The following is a 12,250-nucleotide window of genomic DNA, read 5'->3' on the forward strand; positions in this document are numbered from 1 at the left end:
ATGCAGGGTGACAACGACCGCGATTTCATGACCATCACGACAGACGGCGGCTTCATCCACGTTCCTGTCCGATGAGTCGAGTCGAAAGTAGTGATGTGTAGTTCTGAAACATTGATTGGCTCATGTTGTAATTATACTTTAATGAATTCGTATGTCTCTTTGGTTTGGACAGTCGTTCAACTTAGATGTAATCGATGCTATTTATTAGTAGGACCATGAATCATGCTATTGATGTCTTGCTTTTCTCTTCCGATCCTTTTGTTGCATACTTACATATTGCTTATGTATTGTATGTTGTTTGGCTTGTGCATAGAGATGTCGTCGTATGTCGTGTACAAGGGTAAGGTTCCCGGAGTCTACGACGACTGGGAGGAGTGTCGGAGACAGGTTCACCATTTCAGCGGTAATAGTTACAAAGGGTACACCACTAGGGCGGAGGCTGAATCTAGATACGCCCGCTATCTAGCGGGAGAGAGGAGGGAGCGTTGGAGGAACCAGATGAAGACCAGTTTGATCACGATGATGCTCGTCGTGATGACCACAGCTCTCTTCTATGTGATGGTAGTTTAGATGATTGATATCGACTTGTAATGTGAAGACAAACTCGATACTCGCGGTCTTGAGACTTGTAATGTTTTATCTTTGTTCGGTCTTTTGAATTCGGAGACTAATATGATGAATTGTATTCGGAGACTAATCTTCTATTATATTCGATGAATCTGATGTTGCTGTCTATATTATGTCTAATAATATATTTTATAACCTGCGCAAAAATCAGAAAAGGAAAAAAACCAAATATTCATACTAATGGCGCATCACCACCAGGTGCGCCATTAGTATGCCAAAGGATACTAATGGCGCATCAACAGAGAATGCGCCATTAGTATGACAAAGCCATGCTTACGTATGGCCCCCCGGGAGGCACACTAATGGCGCATGCCGTTACATATTAATGGCGCACTAGGTGGTGCGCCATTAGTATACCAGATACTAATGGCGCCCCAGTGGTGCGCCATTAGTAAAAATTACTAGTGGCGTGCTACTAATGGCGCACTGGTGATGCGCCATTAGTAGGCAAAACCGGTGTGCCATTAGTAGGCCTTTTCCTAGTAGTGTGAGTAGGAGTTGCTTGAGCCTTGATGTGCCTACTCATCCATGCTTGTTTTCTTTATGCCAGCTATGCTAAGAGTTGTGTCAGGTCTGATTCATCGGGAATGAATCGGAGTGGTGAACATGTCCTACCGGTAAAGGCTAAGTGTGTGAACACGTTTTGGTAAAGGTAGCGATGAGAGGCCATTTAGGAGTACATGGTGGGTTGTCTCATTGGAGCCGTCCCTAAGCACTGAGTTCTGTGTATGTTATCCAAGTCCAGTTACTACCACACATTGGGTTCCGGTTATCCGGCCCCTCTCGGCTTATTAATCCACTTGATCTCTGTCCAGGAGTTGCAACTAGTTTCTGGCATTTGTAGGTAGTGCTACTTGTCTACCAGGTGGTGTCCGACGGGACGGGCTTGGGACAGACTAGGCACCGTGGCACGGTGTACCAAGTGGCACCCGGATGGTGGGCTTGGGAACCCTGCACACATCGTTTGGGGCCGTGAGCGACACCCCGGCCGGATCTCCTTGCGGATGGAACCCGAATAGGCGATAAACCTAGACGAGAGACTTGTGTGGTTAGTCAGGTCGTGGCCGACACCCTCGCCCAGCTTCCGCTTGAAGGTTGTCGAGGTACATGACGTGTACAGGGCTATAAGTGGCGAGAGCATGTGTGAAGAAGTACACCCCTGCAGGGTCAATATTATCTATTCGAATAGCCGTTTTCCTCAGATATGGAAACTTGGAGGACTTATGTAGTACATAGACAACTTGAAGTGGATACTCTAAAATCCGCAAGATAAGCGTGAGTGCTATGGATGGCCTTCTCGTAGGGAGACGGGAACGGATCCATAGTGGGGTATTGTTATGGTGAATATGTGGACTCGTGTGCGTCTTCTCACCTCAAAGAAGTTTCTGATGCTCGTAGTATAGATTAGCCACTGAGTCAAAGCTGACTTGCTGCTGTTAAAACTCCACCACCCCCTTTGTTGATAATGTTGCATATGTAGATAGTTCTGATGTAAGACTTGCTGAGTACCTTTGTACTCACGTTTGCTTATTTATGTTTTGCAGTTGGTTACGCTAGTGACTTTGACGAGTAGCTTGTATCCCAGCTACGATCTTGTACCCTTGGAAGGGTCGTGTATAGACAGGCTTCTTAGTCTTTTCCTTTGTAGTTGTCTGTACTCAGACATGTAATGCTTCCGTTGCTTGTATGCTCTGAATGATGGGTCATGAGACCCCTGTTTGTATTGAATACTATGTTGCTCTTCTGGGCCTTTATCTATATGAGTTTGAGTTATGTTGTGATGCCATGTTGTACCGCACATACCTGCATGTCATGCGTACGTGTAACGTGTATTGCTATGTGTGGGATCCGACAACCTAGTTGTTTACCTCTGGTAGCCTCTCTTATGGGGAAATGTAGTCTTGTGCTTCCATGAGCCATAGTAGTCCGCTACAGCCCGGTTCACCAGAGTCCTGCTAGCCCAGCACTACTGCTCCGAAACATTTGACTGGCCAGCATGTGATTCACTTCGTTCCTGTGTCTGTCCCTTCAGGGAAATATCACGCGGTGACATCCAGAGTCCTTCCTAGCCTGCTACAGCCCGGGTTCCCGGAGTCCTGTTAGCCCAGTGCTACAGCCCGGATTCATACGCTGTTGACCGACATGCTCGAGGTTGATTCATGTATGCATGTTCCCGTAAGTTAGTGCCACTTTGGGTTCACGACTAGTCATGTCGGCCTGGGTTCTCTGTCATATGGATGCTAGCGACACTATCATATACGTGAGCCAAAAGGCGCAACGGTCCCGGGCCAGGTAAGGTGGCACCTGTGGGAATACCGTGCGTGAGGCCGCAAAGTGATATGAAGTGTTACATGCTAGATCGGTGTGACTTAGGATCGGGGTCCCGACACTTGGCCCGCACTTCTCTGCTTTGGTACCTGCGAGCCTGCTATTGATAATATGTGGAACGGGCCTTTGCGACGTCGCGGTCCTCCTCCAAGGTATCTAAGCTGTCCTGCCGATCTAGCTCGGCTTCTCTCTCTTCGTACATACACACTCGAGGTGAGTCATGAATAATATCGCGGGGTAACACTACTTCCGCATCGTACACCATGAAGAAGGGTGTATATCCGGTAGTGCGGTTGGGCATGGTCCGCAGCCCCCAGAGTACTGAGTCAAGTTCCTCCACCCAGTGCTTGTCCGATTCCTTCAAAGACCGCACTAGTCTGGGTTTGATGCCACTCATAATAAGACCATTAGCCCGTTCGACTTGACCGTTTGTCTGTGGGTGATAGACAGAGGCGTAATCGAGCTTAATGCCTAGATTAGCGCACCAGGTTTTCACCACGTCGGCTGTAAAATTGGAGGTATTATCGGTGATTATACTGTGCAGGACACCGTAATGGTGTACCACACCGGATATGAAATCTATTACTGGCCCTGCTTCAGCCATTTTGACTGGTTTGTCCTCTATCCACTTGGTGAATTTATCCACCATGACCAGCAGATACTTTATCTTATGACTTCCTCCTTTAAGGGGTCCGACCATATCGAGCCCCCAGACCGCAAAAGGCCAAGTGATGGGGATTGTTTGTAGGGTAGTGGGGGGCATATGGCTTTGGTTGGCAAAGAGTTGGCATCCGACGCAATGTTGGACAAGGTCATGTGCATCTACTCGGGCCGTCGGCCAATAAAACCCTGTACGGAAGGCCTTGCTAACAAGGGCCCGAGCTGCGGGATGGTGACCGCCGAGTCCGGCATGAATTTCAGCCAAGAGTTGTGCCCCTCTTCCGCAGATATACATCGTTGAAGGACTCCAGTAGCGCTTTTCTTATAGAGCTCTCCATCATGAACCTTGTAGGCCTTTGAACGTCGGACAATGCAGCGGACCCCATTCTGGTCCTCGAGAAGTTCCTTCCTGTTAAGGTAGGCCAGGAAGGATTCGGTCCATGGGGCAATGACTGCCATGATGAGACACGCCGACGGTGTTATTTCGGTGGCTGAGCCCCCAACCACGTCCGTGTTTCCGTGATCTGGGGTTATGTTTGGATCCTGATTAGTATTGCCGTTTTCCCCCTGCCACACCACGGATGGCTTAAAAAGCCGTTCCAAGAAGATATTAGGTGGGACGGGGTCGCGCTTAGCGCTGATACGAGCAAGAACATCCGCTGCTTGATTACTTTCTCGAGCCACGTGATGGAACTCGAGCCCCTCGAACCGGGCTAACATTTTTATGACTGCGTTACGATACGCTGCCATCTTCGAATCTTTGGCGTCGAAGTCTCCATTTATTTGAGATATTGCCAGGTTTGAGTCCCCGCGCACCTCTAGGCGTTGTATTCCCATGGAGATAGCCATCCGGAGACCATGTAATAAGGCCTTGTATTCGGCTGCGTTATTGGAGTCTGCGTATAGTATTTGGAGGACGTACTGAACGACGTCTCCGGTAGGGGACGTTAAAACGATGCCTGCTCCTAACCCTGCCAGCATTTTGGAGCCGTCGAAATACATGACCCAATTGGAGTATGTGCCGTACTCTTTAGGGAGTTGGGCCTCCGTCCATTCGGCGACGAAGTCATCCAGTACCTGGGATTTGATAGCTCGACGTGGTTTATATGTAATGTCAAATGGGAGGAGCTCGATGGCCCATTTGTCAATCCGGCCCGTAGCATCGTGGTTGTTTATAATGTCATTGAGTGCTACTTCGGAGGCCACCATGATCGAACACTCCTGAAAGTAGTGACGGAGCTTTCGGGATGCCATGAAGACCACGTATGCTATCTTTTGATAATGAGGGTACCGGGATTTGCATGGTGTAAGGATAGTAGATACGTAGTATACTGGCTTCTCAAGCGGGAATTTATGCCCATCCTATTCTCGTTCAACGATGAGTACGGCGCTCACCACCTGATGTGTTGCCGATATGTATAATAACATCGGTTCGCCGGCGTTTGGTGCGGCTAGGATTGGATTGCTCGCAAGAAGGGCTTTTATTTCCTCCAGTCCGGCTGTTCCCGCGTCCGTCCACTCGAAGTGGTCGGTTCGCCGTAGAAGGCAATAGAGTGGCAGTGCCTTTTCTCCCAATATGGGATAAAGCGGCTTAGAGCTGCTACGCAACCCGCGAGCTTTTGAACTTGTTTAAGGTCTATTGGTTTAGCCAATTGTGACAAAGCTCAGATTTTGGCTGGGTTTGCTTCAATTCCTCTATTGGAAACGATGAAGCCCGGCAGTTTTCCAGCAGGGACGCCGAAAACGTATTTTCCGGACTGAGCTTAATGTTATACACGCGGAGGTTGTCGAATGTGAGACGTAAATCGTCTATTAGTGTTTCGATGTGCCTAGTTTGATGATGACGTCATCCACATAAGCTTCAACTATTTTGTTGATCTGTTTCTCCAGGCATGTTTGAATCATGCATTGGTATGTGGCGCCAGCGTTCTTGAGCCCGAAGAGCATGGTGTTGAAGCAGAATGGCCCATATGGGGTAATCAATGTTGTTGCAGCTTGATCGGATTCCTTCATTTTCATTTGATGGTATCTGGAATATGCGTCAAGAAAACATAGTGAGTCATGTCCTGCGGTGGCGTCAATGATTTGATCGATGCGGGGGAGGGGGAAGGGATCCTTGGGGCATGCCTTGTTGAGGTCTTTGAAATCGACGCACACGCGCCAGGATTTGTCCTTCTTTGGTACCATCACCAAATTTGCTAGCCAGTCTAGATGTTTTATTTCTCTAATGAATCTGGCCTCGATTAACTTGGCTAGCTCTTCCCCCATATCATGGCATTTGGGTTCGGAAAAGCGCCACAGTTTTTGCTTGACTGGTTTGTGTCCCTTCAATATATTGAGGTTGTGTTCGTCCAACTCGCACGGGATTCCTGGCATATCGGAAGGGTGCTAGGCGAATATATCCCAATTCTCATGCAGGAACTCTCGTAGAGCGGCGTCAACCGTCGGGTCTAGTTGTGCTCCGATGGATGCTGTCTTCTTGGGGTCCGTTGGATGGACTTGGAATTTGACTATTTCTTCTGCCGGTTTGAATGAGGTGGATTTGGGTCATTTGTCTAGGACCACATCATCTCTGTCCACCATGGAGTGCAGCGCGGTTAACTCTTTGGCCACGAGGGCTTCAGATAATGCCTCAAGGGATAGGGAGGCGGTTTTATTCTCGGCGCGGAGTGCTATGTCCGGATCACTAACTAGAGTGATTATACCGTTGGGCCCGGGCATCTTAAGCTTCATGTACCCGTAATGGGGTATTGCTTGAAAGCGCATAAATGCATCTCGCCTTAAGAGGGCGTGATATCCGCTGTTGAAGGGGGCCACCTGGAAGGTTATCTCTTCGGGCCGATAGTTCTCCGGTGTGCCGAATACCATGTCAAGTGTGATTTTTCCCGCACACCGTGCCTCCTGACTGGGAATGATTCCTCGGAAGGTCGTGCTACTTTGCTCGATGCGGCTCCTGTCTATTTCCATTTTTCGTATTGTATCCTCATAGATGAGGTTCAGTCCGCTGCCGCCATCCATGAGAACCTTGGTGAGCCGAAAGCCATCCACAATTGGGTTGAGGACCAAGGCGGTTGGTGTTCGGACTGTCCTATGTTTTGGTTTGTCGCCAGCGTTAAAGGTTATCGTTGTGTCATTCCAAGGGTTTATTGTTGCGATCTAGCAGACTTCGGCGAGTTCGCGGAGTGCTCTTTTGCGCCTATTGTTTGAAGTGAATGTCTCAAAGACTGTCAGGACTCTGGGTTTGTCGTCTTATGGAGGGTGTTGCTCTGCGGTGTCTTCGGTGAGGATGTCCTCGCCGTTTTTGGCTACCTGCCGGAGTATCCAACATGCTCTAAGGCTGTGGGTTGGTATGGCATCCGGTGTGGTGTGTATTTTGCATGGGCCATCAAGCCATCCCTCCAGAACGGATCCGCGCCGCGTAACGGGTTTGCATTTTTTGGCTATTGGTTTGGGCGCGTTACAGGGGTGCACCCTTTTTGCGTGGACCAGTGGTTGAGTTGGGACCGATAGCTCCCAGACTGTCTGATCTCTCCAGGTGCTCTCCATTGTGTTGTACTTTTGTACAATAGTTGCTAAGTCAGCAAAGTGTAGTATGCAGTGGTGATTAATGGCATTGAGGAGTCCTTCGCTCGTGCAATTGTTGCGGAATGCTGATATTGCGTCCTCGTCCGGCAATCTTTGACCTTGTCCTTGACAAGGAGGAATCTGACCCAAAATTGGTGGACCATTTCCTGGGGCTGCTGTTGTATGCTCGTGAGAGCGCTTATGTCTGGGTGGGCGGGTGGCGTTGGATCTGAACCCTGACCCAATCGATGATCCGGAGTCTGAGGTTTTTCCAGACTGAACAGTCCGGGCTCCGGAGTATCTTTTGATTTTTGAAGCCCGCCGTTGGACTCTAAGTTCGGAGGACGAGGCGTGTCTTTCTGCTGGTAGGTGTCCGGCTTCTCGGGGTCGGAGATCCGAACATAATTCGTCCTCAGTATAGAGGAAGGGTTATCTTGCTCCTCGACTACCACTATCTGGTGAGTGATTGGTGAAGAATTAATCTCTCCCTGGTCGGGTTTAAGCCCAATCTGATCATAGTCTGTAGCGACTCCCAAGGCGGCGATGCGATCTAAGAGTTCGTTCAAAGACGATAACTCTGTCGGATCCATCTGTTTGGCGTATCCAGAATCAACGCAGATACGTTTTTCGATGACACAGGAGGTCATCCTCATCGGCTCAGAAGCCGAGCAGGCGATCATGGTAAAACCGCCCAGCCGGAGGGTTTTGCCCGAGGCCAGAGCTCCTCCTGAGGTGATATTTTCCTTGACGATAAGTCGAGCCATCAACCTCTGCGACAACAGCACAGTGGAACTCTGAATAAGAGCACCAGTGTCGGTGTCAAAACCGGCGGATCTCAGGTAGGGGGTCCCAAACTGTGCGTCTAAGGTTGATGGTAACAGGAGATAGGGGACACGATGTTTACCCAGGTTTGGGCCCTCTCTATGGAGGTAATACCCTACTTCCTGTGTCGGCGTTCTAGGAACGGGGGTCCCCAGACTTGCCTGCCTGCGGCCCGCGGCGTGGCTGAGCCAGCAGGCCGTACGACCCATCTTCACCAGCAAGGCATCCAAGACCCTCGCGAGGGTCCAAGCCTCGTGACGTGGACGACGCAAGACCTCCTTGGGAGTGGCCTAGCCAGGAAGGCTCACGAGGAGTGGATATATCAAGGCGGGGCAAACCTCATGAGACCCTCGTGACGTGATCCATGACGCATGACACCAGGCGGGCACCAGCGCGCGCAGCGTCCTTGTTTCCTCTTTGGTGCTAAGGAGGCCAGCGCAGGCGAAGAGTGCCGAGGCATCAGGAAAAGGTTGCCATATTGGTGCAATGAGACCAAGACCAGGAGGACGGCAAGACGGAGGTCATCGTGGATCCCAAGACGGCGTCACCACAGAGCTTTTCGCAGGTGAAGACCACTTTTGTCAGGATAGCTTGTACTAGCTGTCCCCCTTCAAATTGGCCCGCCATTGTTGGCTCCCTTCCCGCTTGATATTTCAGAAGAGGACCAGGGCCAATATAAATAGGACTAGCCACCACCCTAGCAAGGCAGACGGATCATTCAGACCATCCTCGCACACACAAGCTCACCGAGATCAAGAACACCTCAACCTCAGGAGGCTGTTCTTCCCTTGTATTGTTCATCATTAGACCTAGAGGCAATCCACCACCACCACACTTGAGTAGGGTATTACACCACAACGGTGGCCCGAATAGTATAAACCTCGTGTCTTTTTGTGTTGCGAGTTCGTCGAGTTCGTCCGCGAGATCTTAGCGAGCTAGGGCGTAGATCGGTGGGAGGAAAAGACTTCGCGCGCACCCCAGTGTTCGAACCTTAAGAGTTTGCCGGAACCCCACATCCGACATCCTGCTTGATTGATATTGATGAATGTGATTATTACAAGAGTTGATCTACCACGAGATCGTAATGGCTAAAACCCTAGAAGTCTAGCCTGTATGACTAAGGTATTGAGTATATCTATCCGGACTAAGTCCTCTGGTTTATATAGACACCGGGAGGATCTAGGGTTACACAAGGTCGGTTACAAAGAAGGGAATTTACATATTCCATCACCAAGCTTGCCTTCCACGCCAAAGAGAGTCCCATCCGGACACGGGTGTAGTCTTCGGTCTTCGTATCTTCACAGCCCATCAGTCCGGCCCATAGATAATAGGCTGGACGCCCGAGGACCCCTTAGTCTAGGACTCCCTCAGCGCCAGCACCACCAAAGCCACAAAAGAAGAAGAAATCAAAGGCTTCAATGCCCCCTGCCTCACCAAAAGCTTCGCGTGTGAAGCCATTGGCCACTGCACCTCCTGAAGCCAGTGTGCAATCGGAAGACTTGTCTCGTGTCTCCAAAAAGGCCGAGAAGACAAAGAAACCCAAGAAGCCCAAGAAGATTTCCGGGCATGAACTGACTCCAGCTGCCATTCTCAGGAACGAAGAAGACACCATTGATCTGTCAAGTGACGAAGATCTTGGTGATGACACCCTTGAGAAACTCATCAAGAGTAAACAAGAGGCCGAGATCTTCAATGATCTACCCCTCTTTGACATGGATATTCTAAACAACTTCATTGATGAGTGGTTCGACGACCAGAGCATAAGCATCGATGATCTTCAGCTTCCTATGGATATCAACGTCACCTTCCACGGAGCTATTGCAAATGAGCTGGCCATGGCTCAGAAAATTGTTGAGCTGAAGAACAAAATTGACTATGAGAAGGCTCACTTCAAGAAGAACATGGCCAAGCTGGGCATGGAAGATGTTCAGACCTTCAAGAAGATGTTGCATGAGCTCAAGGAACAGTTTCACAAGAAGCGTGAAGAAGCAAAAGGTTCAAGAGAGCGCATGAAGTACTTTGCGCCGAAATGTGTTCAATCTCACAATGAGGATGAGAAGCTCAAAGCTCTTGGCCGTCCTGGCATCAACCCAAGAATGGCTGCCAAGCCAACAAAGAAGTCTGTTGTGGTCCGAACTGAAGCACCAAGGCAGGAAGAACCTCGCATTGTCTTCCCTTCCAGCATGACAGGCTCGAAGCCTAAGGTCCCCTCAGCAGCTTCAGAACTGAAGAAGACCAGGGCAGCTGAAGCTGATGCTAGGAAGCACAAGCACAAGAACACCTCTGATGAAGCCCCATCCAAGAAGAAGCTGAAGACAAAGTCTTCAAAGAAAGAGCGTGCTGCAGCCTCTGAGCCCCTTGTGGTTGAGCCCATTTCTGTTGCTCGACCAACCTCCACCATCCAAGAGCGTTGCCTAGTGATTCACGGGCCTGCTTTCACGGAGGCTCCTGAAAATGAAGAAGTTCCAGCTGTTGACCCCACCACAGCTGAAGACATTGATCGTGAAGACAATGTTGAAGATGATGAAGTCCTTCCTCAACTCGAGCATCAAGTGGTATCATCGCCTGTTCTTACGAACAGCGAACTCATTAGCATTGGTCGTCCATTTACACCAATTGCTCAGGATGATTCATGGGTAGATCTCCCTCCAGAAGACACCCCCATTCACAAAGACACGCCCAGAACTCCAACACCTCAAGTCACCACTTCAGTGCTTGACGATGATAACTACATGGTATAGACCTCTCCGTCACCACAGGCATCACTCGTTTTTCGCAGGCTTCGCAAAGGCCCCAGGCCACAGGTCACCATGTCGAGAATTCCAGAAGGGGAAGTGCAACAAAGCTCAGTAGCACGTCAAGTGTTTCCTGAAGCCACCCCAACTATGAATGTCTCCGAGTCTGAGCTAAAGCTATTGAAGACATTCCGGCTACATCAGTCAATGAAGAAAAAGAAGAACCAAGAGAAGAAGAAAGAGTTTCTACACCCCCTCCTACTGAACCAGTCATTCTCGCGGAGAATGAGTCTGTGCCCGACCCTCCTGTTATAGAACAAGCGGAGTTTGAAAGTACTGAGGCTGCCACAAACAATGATGCTGAAGCCAATGACACTGTCATGGCTGAAGACAATGTGGCATCTAAAGATAATGTGGTGCCTGAAGCTAATGTGGCGCCTGAAGACAATATGGCGTCTGAAGCCACTGTGGATACTGAAGCCCCAGTTCCCCTTCCAAGGCCTCACACCATTGAACAGGCCTATAATCATGGTGAACTTGTCACAGTTCGATGGCCCGTTATGGTGCCTCCCCCTGCTCCTGGACCTTAATATGACTATCATGTGGGGCAGAGGCCACAAGTTCAGAAGCCAAAGCCCAGGCTACCAAGGCTTCCAGGTGCTGCCACATCCCCAGGATCTCGTTCAACGTGAACAGCTTTAGGGCACACAATACCTTCTTCGATAGCGCCAAGAATCCATACTCGAAGCCAAAGATCTCATGTGATCGATTCTGGAGCTATCAGCAGCGCAGCTACTACTCCTGCATTCTGTACAATCAGGGGCGAATCTTTTCGCACATGCTCCTTGATTGTAAAGCCATGCAGGGCTGCCCTATCTTCAAGAAGCCCTTGACTGTTTCAGGGAGGTTGGTTTTCTCCCATTCATTACTGACAAAGAGCACTGGAATGAAGAGCTTATGCTCTAGTTCTATGCCACTCTTCACATTTGTGGCTACAACAGGGATCTGAAGACATGGGTCCTTGAGTGGATGTCAAGAGATGTACATCATGAAGCCAAAGCTCAAGACATCATTGAGCTTACTTCCCTGCCCAGTCCAGGCGAGTTCTATAAGCCTGGTTGTCAGCGTCATCGCGATGAACTGCAGAGTGTCTTCCAAAGGCCTGAACCCAATATGAGTGAGATGCTGAGTATGATGATGCCATTGCCTTCTGATGCTGAATATCCCAGGGAATTCTTCCTCAAGGACCTTGAGTACTTGCCCCGCACAGTCTATCACATTCTGAGGCATACTCTGTGGCCAATCAAGGGATATACTGTTGAAGCCAAACTTGAAGGAGCCATGGAGACTTTGGTGTTTTACATCATCAATGGCATCAGATTCAACACCCAGGATTTCTTCATCAGACAACTTGCTGCATCTGGGATTGATCTATTTGGCCTGAAGTTTTATGCTCCATGGGTGATGCGCCTAATCAAGCTCCACCCTTCTGTTGACTATTAGCCCTCGGCGCG

Source organism: Triticum urartu, chromosome 2, assembly GCF_003073215.2.
Source record: "Triticum urartu cultivar G1812 chromosome 2, Tu2.1, whole genome shotgun sequence".
Classification (NCBI taxonomy): domain Eukaryota; kingdom Viridiplantae; phylum Streptophyta; class Magnoliopsida; order Poales; family Poaceae; genus Triticum; species Triticum urartu.